Here is a 14178-nt window from a genome sequence, read left to right on the forward strand (position 1 = left end):
TTTTAAATTTTATTTTATTTTTAAACTTTACATAACTGTATTAGATTTGCCAAATATCAAAATGAATCCGCCACAGCATCATGAAGTTTTGTAGTTCCTCTTCACTTTCTGCCATAAGGGTGGTGTCATCTGCATATCTGAGGTGATTGATATTTCTCCCGGCAATCTTGATTCCAGCTTGTGCTTCTTCCAGCCCAGCGTTTCTCATGATGTACTCTGCGTATAAGTTAAATAAGCAGGGTGACAATATACAGCCTTGATGTACTTCTTTTCCTATTTGGAATCTGTCTGTTGTTCCATATCCAGTTCTAGCTCTTGCTTCCTTACCAGCATATAGGTTTCTCAAGAGGTAGGTTAGATCGTCTGTTATTCCCATCCCTTTCAGAATTTTCCACAGTTTATTGTGATCCACACAGTCAAAGGCTTTGGCATAGTCAATAAAGCAGAAATAGATGTTTTTCTGGAACTCTCTTCCTTTTTCCAGGATCCAGCGGGTGTTGGCAATTTGATCTCTGGTTCCTCTGCCTTTTCTAAATCCAGATTGAACATCTGGAAGTTCATCGTTCACATATTGCTGAAGCCTGGCTTGGAGAATTTTGAGCATTACTTCACTAGTGTGTGAGATGAGTGCAGTTGTGCGGTAGTTTGCACATTCTTTGGTATTGCCTTTCTTTGAGAGTAGAATGAAAACTGACTTTTTCCAGTCTTGTGGTCACTGCTGAGTTTTCCAAATGTGCTGGCATATTGAGTGCAGCACTTTCACAGCATCATCTTTCAGGATTTGAAAAAGCTCAATGGGAATTCCATCACCTCCACTAGTTTTGTAAATAGTGATGCTTTCTAAGGCCCACTTGACATTCCAGGATGTCTGGCTCTAGGTGAGTGATCACACCATCATGATTATCTGGATCGTGAAGATCTTTTTTGTACAGTTCTCCTTTGTATTCTTCCCACCTCTTCTTATATCTTCTGTTTCTATTAGGTCCATACCATTTCTGCCCTTTATCAAGCCCATTTTTGGTTAAAATGTTCCATTGGTATCTCTAATTTTCTTGAAGAGATCTCTAGTCTTTCCCATTCTGTTGTTTTCCTCTGTTTCTTTGCATTGATCGCTGAGAAAGGCTTTCTTATCTCTCCTTGCTATTCTTTGGAACTTTGCATTCATATGCTTATATCGTCCCTTTTCTCCTTTGTTTTTCACTTCTCTTCTTTTTACAGCTATCTGTAAGGCCCCCTCAGACAGCCATTTTGCTTTTTTGCATTTCTTTTCCATGGGGATGGTCTTGATCCCTGTCTCCCGTACAGTGTCATGAACCTCCTTCCATGGTCCATCAGGCACTCTGTCTATCAGACCTAGTCCCTTAAATCTATATCTCACTTCCACTGTATAATCATAAGAGATTTGATTTAGGTCATACCTGAATGGTCTAGTGGTTTTCCCTACTTTCTTCAGTTTAAGTCTGAATTTGGCAATAAGGATCTCATGATCTGAGCCACAGTCAGCTCTCAGTCTTGTTTGCTGACTGTATAGAGCTTCTCCATCTTTGGCTGCAAAGAATATAGTCAATCTGATTTCATTGTTTACTATCTGGTGATGTCCATGTGTAGAGTCTTCTCTTGTGTTGTTGGAAGAGGGTGTTTGTTATGACCAGTGCATTTTCTTAGCAAAACTCTATTAGTCTTTGCCCTGCTTCATTCCGTATTCCAAGACCAAATTTTCCTGTTACTCCAGGTGTTTCTTGATTTCCTACTTTTGCATTCCTGTCCCCTATAATGAAAAGGGCGTCTTTTTTGGGTGTTAGTTCTAAAAGGTCTTGTAGGTCTTCATAGAACCATTCAACTTCAGCTTCTTCAGTGTTACTGGTTGGGGCACAGGCTTGGATCACCGTGATATTCAATGGTTTTCCTTCAAAATGAACAGAGATCATTCTGTCATTTTTGAGACTGCATCCAAGTACTGCCTTTTGGACTCTTTTGTTGACCATGATGGCTATTCCATTTCTTCTAAGGGATTCCTGCCCACAGTAGTAGATATAACGGTCATCTGAGTTAAAAGCATCCATTTTAGTCCATTTTATTTCACCGATTCCTAGAATGTTGACGTTTACTCTTGCCATCTCCTGTTTGACCACTCCAATTTGCCTTGATTCATGGACCTGACATTCCAGGTTCCTATGCAATATTGCTCTTTACAGCATCAGACCTTGCCTTATCAGCAGTCACATCCACAACTGGGTATTGTTTTTGCTTTGGCTCCATCTCTTCATTCTTTCTGGAGTTATTTCTCCACTGATCTGCTGTAGCATATTGGGCACCTACTGACCTGGGCAGTTCCTCTTTCAGTATCCTATCATTTGCCTTTTCAAAAGTAAAGATGCTTGCAGTTTACAAAAAATAAAAATTAAGACTTAAGTAAAAGTACTACTTTTATGTATTTTACATATATATACATGTGACGCCTTGGTATACTATTATCAGGGACATGTTACTCTACCAGTTGGACATCTAAGTTACTAAGGTATCTCCACAGATTGTAATAGTTTCAAATGGATAAGGAAAAAGAAGTGCTTGTACAAAATAGAAAAAAATTTAAAATTGCATGAAGCAGAAAGCAATAAAACTGTATCTTCAATAATATTGGGGTACACTGGAGGTAAGTTCTCTGTTTTATTTGAAGTTTTAAAATCAGAGAATTGAGCCTCCTTTTCTCTTTTTTACAGGAATGCATTGAAGCATTCAGAAGAAAGATTTTTTTTACTGATATGTGTGAGAAAACAATGATAGAAGTACAGAAGAGTGAATTAATGCATGACATAATAAATTGCAAAACTTTAAGTCTTTTGTTACTATATACTACTAAAACATTTTCCCCTAAAAGTACAAGGAAGCAATATTCTGTGTGTGTGCATGTGTGTGTGTGTTTCTTTGCTGGTGCCATATATATATATATATTTTTTAATTTCTTCATCTGTTTTACAGCTAAAACAGAGTATCATTATAATGAAGGAAAATAATGAAAAATTACACAGAAGTTACCGAGTTTATCCTTCTTGGATTGACAGATGATCCACAGTGGCAGGTCGTACTGTTCCTATTTCTTCTTGTTACCTACATGCTAAGCATGACTGGGAACCTGGTCATCATCACCCTCACCCTTTCAGATCCCCATCTGCAGACTCCAATGTATTTCTTCCTTTGAAACTTCTCATTCCTAAAAATATCATTCATGTCTGTCTGCATTCCCAGATTCCTTGTCTTAATCATGACCCGGGACAGAACCATTTCTTATAATGGTTGTGTGGCTCAGCTGTTTTTCTTCATCTTCTTGGGGGTGACAGAATTTTACCTCCTGGCTGCCATGTCCTATGACTGCTATGTGGCCATCTGCAAACCTCTACATTACACCACCATCATGAGCAGTAGAGTCTGTATACTTCTTGTCTTTAGCTCCTGGCTTGCAGGATTCCTGATCATCTTTCCACCAATAATCCTGCTGCTACGATTGGATTTCTGTGGCTCCAATATAGTTGATCATTTCATCTGTGATGCTTCTCCCATCCTGCAGCTTTCCTGCATGAGCACTCCCTTTCTAGAACTCATGGCATTATTTTTAGCTGTGGTAACACTCATGGTCACTCTAACATTAGTTATTCTCTCCTACACATATATTATCCAGACAATTCTGAGAATTTCTCCCATTAATCAAAGGAAAAAAGCCTTTTCCACGTGTTCCTCCTACATGATAGTTGTCTCTCTGTCTTATGGCAGCTGCATCTTCATGCACATTAAGCCTTCAGCAAGGGAAAGAGTAACTTTAAGGAAAGGAGTGGCTGTGCTCAGTACCTCAGAGGCTCCTCTTTTGAATCCATTTATAAGGGGAAACAGTGGAAACAGTGTCAGACTTTATTTGGGGGGCTCCAAAATCACTGCAGATGGTGACTGCAGCCATGAAATTAAAAGACGCTTACTCCTTGGAAGGAAAGTTATGACCAACCTAGATAGCATATTCAAAAGCAGAGACATTACTTTGCCAACAAAGGTCTGCCTAGTCAAGGCTATGGTTTTTCCAATGGTCATGTATGGATGTAAGAGTTGTACTGTGAAGAAGGCTGAGTGCTGAAGAATTGCTGCTTTTGAACTGTGGTGTTGGAGAAGACTCTTGAGAGTCTCTTGGACTGCAAGGAGATTGAGCCAGTCCATTCTGAAGGAGATCAGCCCTGGGATTTCTTTGGAAGAAATGATGCTAAAGCTGAAACTCCAGTACTTTGGCTACCTCATGCGAAGAGTTGACTCATTGGAAAAGACTGTGATGCTGGGAGGGATTGGGGGCAGGAGGAGAAGGGGACGACAGAGGATGAGATGGCTGGATGGCATCACTGACTCAATGGACGTGAGTCTGGGTGAACTCCGGGAGTTGGTGATGGACAGGGAGGCTTGGCCTGCTGTGATTTATGGAGTCGCAAAGAGTCGGACACGACTGAGCGACTGAACTGAACTGAACTGATATACATCCTATGAAATCGGCAAGTGCAGCAGTCCTTCAAGAACATGGTCCAGAGAATGGCCTTTTCTTCAAATAAGTGAATGCGATCATATAAAAAAAAAAAAAGTACCTCTAAAAAGAAAGCTGGATGAAAAACTCTCTGCCTCTCTCTACATAAATTCTTTCAACACCTCATTTCATTCTTTCAGTTAGACAGATGTATACATCATCAATGCCCGTTTTTTTTTTTAATTAGCCTGAAAACAGGGTCCTAACTCTTTTAAGTTATATGAAAAAGATCAGTTTCCACCTGTGTAACAGAATTTTAGATGTGAGTAATCTCCATTGTTTCTCATTTCAAAGAAAGGTAGATTTGGCAGCCTTACAAAAATAGAGATTGCTTTAAGAAGATTACTAGAAACCACATATAGAAATAAAATCTATTTTATATGGAATATGGATTTTAATTAAAATGTCATATGTCACCAGAAAACATGTTATAATATTTAGAAGCATTATTAAAATATCTCCTTGAATTTATTACTAAAATAAATAAAGCATGTTGGAAAATAAAATATAAATTTAAAATTAAAATGCTGTATTATTAAATTTGCTATTTGAAATTAGGCTGTATTTATTTTTTATTATTTTCCTCACCCAGAAAATAATTGCAATATCTGTGCAGTAGAAGGGATAAACTTTATCTTATTTTTCTTTTCATAATACCTCCTGAAAATTAGATCCTTTAACTGAAGATTAGCTTATTTTTGCCAACCATATTTGAAAAGGAAAACTATGGTCTCTGAAGACAAATTAAGCTATCCTGATAAAATTCATATTTATATTTAGACTCTTTCAATTCATACAAGAATGTTCTCTCCTACAGACATGAAGAGCATGATAAACTCAGAATCTAGAATGATGTGAGACACTGACACTTTGGAGGGTATCTTGGACATCGCAATATATTAATTTTTTTTTTTTTGCCTTAGTTTTGCTTTATTAGCAAATCTACAATATTGGCTTTCTCTTCCCATTGTCTTTTTCACAGAAGTTTCTATCTCCCTCATTCATAGCCAAGAAAATGATCCTGGGAGTTAATATCTGATAACTGTAAAAATGTGTCAAAGCCTGTTTCCTATGGCTAATGAGCCCCTCAACTCCAATGCATCACTAAGAAAATTCGTTGCCTTGGGATAGTAGTTATGTCTAACTAGACACAGGATAAGAGGATTTGACTTTGGTTTCTGGATTTCCAGCTTGGCCTGATAAAAGTACTACTCTTGGTTAAGGTAAAGAAGCTCCAATTGGACTCTGTGGGAGAGCGAGAGGGTGGGATGACTCGGGAAATTGGCATTGAAACATGTATAATATCATATATGAAACGAGTCACCAGTCCAGGTTTGATGCACGATACTGGATGCTTGGGGCTGGTGCACTGAGACAACCCAGAGGGATGGTACCGGGAGGGAGGAGGGAGGAGGGTTCAGGATGGGAAACACGTGTATACCTGTGGCGGATTCATGTTGATATATGGCAAAACCAATACAATATTGTAAAGTTAAAAAATAAAATAAAATTTAAAAAAAGAAGTTCCAATACTTTGGCCACCTGATTTGAACAGGTGACTCATTGGAAAAGACTCCTATGTTGGGAAAGATTGAAGGCAGAAAGAGAAACAGGCAACAGAGTATGAGATGGTTGGACGGCATCACCAATTCAATAGACATGAACCTAGGCAAACTCTGGGAGATGGTGAGGGACAGAGAAGCCCGGCATGCTGCAGTGCATGGGGTCTCAGAGTCGGACATGACTTGGCAACTGAACAACAACAAAGAGCTCTACATATTTCCTAAGTCCATGATAAAAATATCTTTTCTACTTGGTCATAGAGAAACATGATTATCCTTAAGCTCTCTCCTATTCTTATTATACTCTTACAGAATGGATTACTTTTTTTAAGCAGAATTAATATAATATTACCACAATATGAAAACTAAATGATAATTTTGTTTGATTATGAATTGTTGGGGCAATGTGTAAAGAAATAATGCAAGTTTGCCTTTAGAAAAATATGACAAGTAAGCAGAAATGCAAAAGTGAAAATTAAGAGTGGGCAAAGCAACATGAAAATATTAACTAGATGAATCTAAACTGTGTTATGATATATATGATCAATAGCTAAAAACGTAGACAAGAGAGAGAGAAAGCGAGGTCAGAAAATAAGATGGTAAGCGGTGGTGATCATGCCAACTGACAAAAACTTACCTAAAGAAAAAAGTTTTGCCATTTGCAACAACATGGACCTGGAAAGTATTATATTAAGCACGATAAGACAGAGACAGTTACTGTATGTTAACTGTGAAAATCTAAAAAATATGTGAAATCAAAAAAACATTTTTCAATGAATGAAACAAACCAGAGAAAACAGATTCACAGGTGTAAAAAATAAATTAGTGGTTAATAAGTTAGTGAGGAAATGAATGTTCAGAGGGGCAAAATAGGAACAGCAGTTAAAGAGATGCAAATTTCTTGTATAATTTGTATAAGTATAAAATAAATAAGCTACAAGAATACATAGTATAACACGAGGAAAGTAGCCAATCTTTTATAATTACTATAAATGGAATATAACACTAAAAAATTGTGAATCAGCATGTTGCACACATGAAATTTACATAATATTTCAAATCAACTGTGTCTCCATTTTAAAAAATGCATTTTTAAATGTGAAAAAGATAATTATCTGTAAATAAATAAACATTTTAAACAAAAAGAAGTTTAAAAAAGTCTAAGTTAAATCCCTGCTAAAAATGAAATCTTAATATAGTGCATTTTATGAAAGAGGGATAAAAATGAGTGAAAAGACAAAGGAGGAAATGTCTAACAGCACAGTAAGACTATTAATTTTTACTGTCAATAAGGATGTAGGTGAATAAATAAATGAAGTTAATTACCATTTGAAATAACATTCAGAGATATTTGACAAGCAGTCTGTTTTACCCCTTTAAGTGTCCTAAAATACTAATAGACAAATCTCCTAATGGAAAAAAAAAGGAAAAGTCATGTGTATTACTGAACTCCTAGTCAAGTTAAACAAGATGTTAGGGGAGAAGACACAGATTAATACAATCAAAAGTGAAGAAGAAGTGATTGCTATTGATCTCATGCATATTAAATGTTAAAAAGCTTTATAATGATGCAAAGAAACTGACCAAAATCATCATCAAGGAATAGAAATGCAAAAAAGGCAAAGAAGTTGTCTGAGGAGGCCTTATAAATAGCTGAGTAAAGAAGAGAAGTGAAAGGAGAGGAGAAAGGGAAAGATATACCCAACTGAATGCAGAGTTCCAGAGAATAGTAAGGAGAAATAAGGAAACATTTGTAAGTGAACAAAGCAAAGAAATAGAGAAAAATAATGGAATGGGAATACTAGAGATTGCTTCAAGAAAATTAGAGATACCAAGAAATGCTTCATGCATGACTGGGCACAATACAGGACAGAAATGACAAGGATGTAAAAAAAGCAAAAGAGATCAACCAAGAATACAGAGAAGAAACATACAAAAAAGTTTTTGTTTTTTTTTTAAACTTTACATAATTGTATTAGTTTTGCCAAATATCAAAATGAATCCGCCACAGGTATACATGTGTTCCCCATCCTGAACCCTCCTCCCTCCCCATTCCATCCCTCTGTGTCGTCCCAGTGCCCCAGCCCCAAGCATCCAGTATTGTACATTGAACCTGGACTGGCAACTCGTTAATTGCCTGGATAGACATGATGGTGTGGCTAGACACCTGGAGGTAGACATCCTGGAGTGTGAAGTCAAATGGGCTTTAGGAAGCATTATCATAAACAAAGCTAATGGAGGTGATGGAATTCCAGCTGAACTATTTCAAATCCTAAAAGATGCTGCTGCTAAAGAGCTGCACTAAATATGGCAGCATATTTGGAACTCAGCAGTGACCACAGGACAGGAAATGGCCAATTTTCTTTTCTTTTTTTTTTTTTTAATTTTGTTTTATTTAACTTTACAATATTGTATTGGTTTTGCCATATGTCAAATGAATCTGCCACAGGTATACATGTGTTCCCCATCCTGAACCCTCCTCCCTCCTCCCTCCCCATACCATCCTTCTGGGTCGTCCCAGTGCACCAGCCCCAAGCATCCAGTATCGTGTATCAAGCCTGTACTGGCGACTCATTTCATATATGATATTATACATATTTCCACGCACATATGTACACCTTATCTTTGACAAAGGAGGCAAGAATATACAATGGAGAAAAGACAATCTCTTTAACAAGTGGTGCTGGGAAAACTGGTCAACCACTTGTAAAAGAATGAAACTGAAATACTTTCTAACACCATACACAAAAATAAACTCAAAATGGATTAAAGATCTAAATGTAAGACCAGAAACTATAAAACTCCTAGAGGAGAACATAGGCAAAACACTCTCCGACATACATCACAGCAGGATCCTCTATGACCCACCTCCCAGAATATTGGAAATAAAAGCAAAAATAAACAAATGGGACCTAATTGAACTTAAAAGCTTCTGCACAACAAAGGAAACTATAAGAAAAGTGAAAAGACAGCCTTCAGAATGGGAAAAAATAATAGCAAATGAAGAAACAGACAAACAACTAATCTCAAAAATATACAAGCAACTCCTGCAGCTCAATTCCAGAAAAATAAATGACCCAATCAAAAAATGGGCCAAAGAACTAAATAGACATTTCTCCTAAGAAATGGCCAATTTTCATGCCAATCCTAAAGAACGACAATGTCAAAGAATAGTCAAACTACCATACAACTGCACTCATTTCACAAGCTAGCAAGATTATGCTCAAAATCCTTCAAGCTGGACTTCAGCAGTATGAGAAATAAGAACTTCCAGATGTACAACTGGATTTTGAAAAGGCAAAGGAACCAGAAATCAAATTACCAGCATCCACTGGATTATAGAAAAGGCAAGAGAAGTCCAGAAAATTATCTACTTCTACTTCACTGATGACAATAAAGCCTTTGACTGTGAGGATCACAAGAAACTGGGTAAAATTCTTAAAAAAGGAATACCAGACAACCTTACCTGTCTCCTGAGAAGACTGTATGCAGGGCAAGAAGCAATAGTTAGAACCATACATGGAACAGACTGGTTCCAAATTGGGAAAGGAGTACATCAAGACTGTGTATTGTCAGCCTGCTTATTTAACTTCTATGCAGAGTACATCATGTGAAATACTGGGTTAGATGACTCACAAGCTGGAATCAAGATTGCCAGGAGAAGTATCACCATCCTCAGATATGCAGATGATACCATTTTAATAGGACAGAGAGCAGAGTAACTAAAGAGCCTCTTGATGAAAGTGAGAGAGGAGAGTGAAGAAAGCTGGCTTAAAACTCAACATTCAAAAAATTAAGATCATGGCATCTGGTCCCATCCCTTCATGGCAAATAGATAGGGAAACAATGGAAACAGTGATAGACTTTATTTTCTTGGACTCCAAAACCACTGCAGATGCTGACTGCAGCCATGAAATTAAAAGGCGTTTGCTCTTTGGAAAGAAAGCTATGACAAACCTAGATAGCATATTAAAAAGCAGACATTACTTTGCCAACAAAGGTCCATATAGTCAAAGCTATGTTTTTTTCCAGTAGTTATGTGCCGATGTGAGAGGTGGACAATTAAAAAAATGGCTGAGCACCAAATGTTGGGGATTTTCTCCCCAGGACTTGGAAGCAACGAACCTGAAAGAAGGACACTCGGACAGTCTCTTGCAAGGACTGACAAGTTTATTTCTGCAGTCAAGCCTTTTTATAGAAATAGGAACAAAGAGCTTAGAGTATACAGCCAGGAGAGTGTGTACGGGGTTAACACCTAATCAGTAAAAATATTTCAAGGACAGCGCGCTCTAAGTGACCCATGAGCTTATCCCATAACCCGTTTTCTCAAGCAACATCTTTAATATTTATTATTAAATCTTGGCGCCGGGCATAACCAAAGGCAGGAGATGTTTTTCTGCCCAGGTACATCAAGCCGGGGTATTTCTGGCCCTTCACCATTTTCCCAAGGACTTTCTCCAACCAGCTATTTTGTACTGGGCTTCCCAACATATTCTCCTTTTGTTTTTAAGCACAGCAGCTGCTAGTTGGACTCCATTGTGGGAGGCACGGACTCTTGAGTAGAGACATCTGAAACCTATAAGCAATGACAGAAAAAGCAGGGTGATTAATACATATATAAAAACGTTGCTCCCTGAAAACCAAGCTCTAGGGTCTAGAGATGACAGGGTTTTGGTTAAAGTATCGTAAAATTGAGTTCTGTACAATTCCTTAGGTACCTTAACTTGAAAATTAGCAACTTGTTGTTTCAACAAATTGATGTCTAAACTTGAGTTATCTGAAATCCTGCAAATGGGCTTTAACTTTATCCCAAGGATATTCAGTGCTTTTATAGGGCATGTTAGTCAGACAAAAAGAAGTAAAATTCTAGTGACAATGTATACATATTTGGAAAGCCAGTTGCTGCACTTGATCTCCTAAGTGGATAACCACAGTTTGTAACTCATTAATTCATGTTTGTAATTGCTGATCTATTTGAGCTTGTCGAGTCCAAAGATCATGAGAGTCTTCGTGCCATGCAGTGATAAAATCATGATTTTGTATAGAATTATATAAAGCCATACCGGACAAAGTTCCTACAGTCACAATGGAGATAAGGCTTAATATGCCTGCAATAATCCACCCAATGATGCGCTTAACATCGCCTAAGTCCAGTTTTCAACAATACAGAAAGAAATACAGAATCAGTCCAAGGCTCAGTTAAGTTTACTGGAAGCCATAACTCAGACCTTTGTTTAACTAGCACAATGCTAGCATTGTGATATGAAATGGTGTGATTAAGCAGGTATACAATGCACATGAAGTACAATTGACAATCTTGGCCGATAAGTCAATATCAAAATGCCCTACAATAAACAGGTATGGAAGGTGAACACACGATTGAATGTAACCAGTACTATTGTATAGGAAGGTATAATTAGAAGGACGAAACACACCCTCAGTCCCATAAACACTAGTGAAGTGCTCTAAGGTTGCTGGAATTTTCCAAATGTGCCATTGCTCTGGCCCCACAATGGGGATGACAATCCTGGGTCGTGGGGGTGATAAGCCCCCGTTATACCAACTCAGCAATGTGCCCTTATCAGTCCAGAAACTTGTCTTAGATTTATGAAAGCCTCCAATGCTTGATCTATTAAACCAGGAGCAATTATGATGTTCCTCCTGCTCTTCAGAACAGTTTACAAACAAACCGTGAGGTCCCCAGTCAACAAATTTAAATGTATGATTAGTATGATTTTGCTGAATTATAGAAACTTTCCCAAATTGGCCTCAACAATCAGACCAATGTAACGGTTGTATCTCCTGTTTTCTTCTCCAAGATACAGTACTACATGAAGTTTCCTCTGGTTGAAAAAGCGAGTTCTAATAGTTGGCTATCTGGCCTAGATAATGTCGCTCAGAGCCATTAAATAAGAAAGATGCCATAGCAAACATTCTCAGATGCAAAACAGTCCCATTGTTGGCAGAATATGCCCACCACTGTGGGAAGATAGTCATGCAAGGGGGATGCGATCTGAAACAGATAGGCAAGGTTTTGAATCCCACAGAAATGTTGATTGGCTTTCCCTCATCTTCTTCATGAATTGGTCACTTTGTGGACCAGGGACTTGGAAAATGCATGCTGTCATTAGTAAAGATCATAGGGGCTTCATCTACCCAATCCACTATGGAGAGAAGCGGGGGGTTGGGTATGTATGCCCAATAAACATATTCTGCACTTACCCCAGAGGAACAGGAAAGAACAGCTAACATTGCCAGAAACAGCTTATCTGGAGTCATAGGAGTTCCAATACTCTTCAGTGTCTGCTCAGCCTGATGAGTCATGTTTTTCACTTGAGCCCATGTCGGGTAAGGATTCAGACAATGGTGTTTCCTCATTGGCTCCTCCAGGGTCATTGACGAGACCCTTCGGGTCAACTTCGTCACTTCCCCAAGGAGTCCAGTCTTGGGGTCCCTCTCGGTAACAGACATGGCGAAGGGGAACCCAGATTTCCTCTCCATCTGCAATGACAAGACCATAACCCTTGCCTAGGAGTCGTAAGATTCCTGGCAGCCACTGATTAAATTGCTTATACCAAATTGGTGTATTGATTTCTAATTCGCTGTTTTTGTCTTCTACAAAATGTCTATCTACACGAGTATCAGAATTATTTCTTGTTAAGTTTAAAAAATTCAGGGAATAAAAAGTTAAAGATAATAGTAATTGAGGGTTCATGGGATAAGAAGTGTATCTCCTCTTTCATATTCCCCCTTTCTGTTTTAATAAATGAGTTTTTAGGGTGCGGTGGGCTCTTTCAATAATGGCTTGACCCTGAGGATTATAGGGTATTCCTGTAATGTGTGTTATGTTCCATTCTGATAAAAATGAATGAAACGAATGTGAGGTGAATGCAGGTCCATTGTCTGTTTTCAAGACAGAAGGAATTCCCATAACAGGGAGGATGAGTAAGAGTGTGGAAATGGAGTGTTTATTGGATTCTGAAGAGACAGGTACTGCCCAGATAAAGCCTGAAAATGTATCAACTGAGACAAAAAGCAAAGAAAACTTTCCTAAGGAGCAATGAGTGAAATCAGATTGCCAAAGGGAGTTAGGCTGTTGCCCCCGGGGATTAACTCCTGAAATCGTAGTTCGTAAAGCAGAGGGGCGCAGACATCACAGGTTTTAATAATACGCCTCACTTCAGTGAGAGGAATATGGTATTTAGAGTGTAATCTGTTAGCATTGGTATGAAGATTAGCATGCTCGTCACTGGCAGATGTAAAAATGGGAGCTATGAGCCTGTCAACAGCATCATTTCCTGCAACCAGAGGGCCAGGTAAACCTGAATGAGCACATATATGTGCAATAAAGAAAGGTTCCGTACGTGAGCAAATTAAAGCTTGAGTCTGTGAAAAGAGAGTATATAATTCTTCATTTAGGTTATATAAAAAGGTGGTAACAAACTCAGGAAAAAGGGAAGCAAGGTATTTGGAATCAGTATATACATTGAAGGATAATGGTTGAAGCGACAAACGAGCATATAAAGCATACAACTCAACTCTTTGTACTGAAGAATAGGTAGTGGGTAATTTCTCTTTGATATCAGGGCCGACAATCCCTGCTATGCCTTTCTTGTTGCCATCAATGAAATAGGTGGGTGCATTGAAAATAGGCTGGGATGCAATGATATCAGTTACAATGAATTTAGTACATTGTAGAAAGTCCCATAATTTTCCTTTCGGCAAATGAAATGAGATAACATTTTGAAAATCACTTAATGCCATTTGCATGGTCAAGTTATACTGTAAGGCAATTTGCAATTCCTTTTTTGTCAAGGGAACGTGTATTGCATATGGATCAAATCCAGTTAAAGTTTGTATACGGCTTCTTCCTGACACAATTAAGTGCCCTATTTTCTCAATATATGATACAATTTTTTTAGACTGTTTAGTGTGTAAATATAACCATTCAATTGGGCTATGCTGAGTTATAATTGCAGTGGGCGAATGTTCAGTGGGGAATATATATAAAGAAACTGGTTGATCATAATCTAGCTGAGTTGAAAAAGATTGTTGAATGCGTTT

The 14178-nt window shown here is 38.0% G+C and overlaps 2 pseudogenes; one reads left to right on the forward strand and one right to left on the reverse strand.

Moving 5' to 3' along the window:
• The first annotated feature begins 3013 nt into the window (after positions 1-3013).
• On the forward strand, positions 3014-4584 carry LOC129641565 (olfactory receptor 6C75-like; annotated as a pseudogene).
• Positions 4585-10620: 6036 nt separating this feature from the next.
• Positions 10621-12438, reverse strand: LOC129641566 (endogenous retrovirus group K member 25 Env polyprotein-like; annotated as a pseudogene).
• Positions 12439-14178: the final 1740 nt, after the last annotated feature.

Source organism: Bubalus kerabau, chromosome 1, assembly GCF_029407905.1.
Source record: "Bubalus kerabau isolate K-KA32 ecotype Philippines breed swamp buffalo chromosome 1, PCC_UOA_SB_1v2, whole genome shotgun sequence".
Classification (NCBI taxonomy): domain Eukaryota; kingdom Metazoa; phylum Chordata; class Mammalia; order Artiodactyla; family Bovidae; genus Bubalus; species Bubalus kerabau.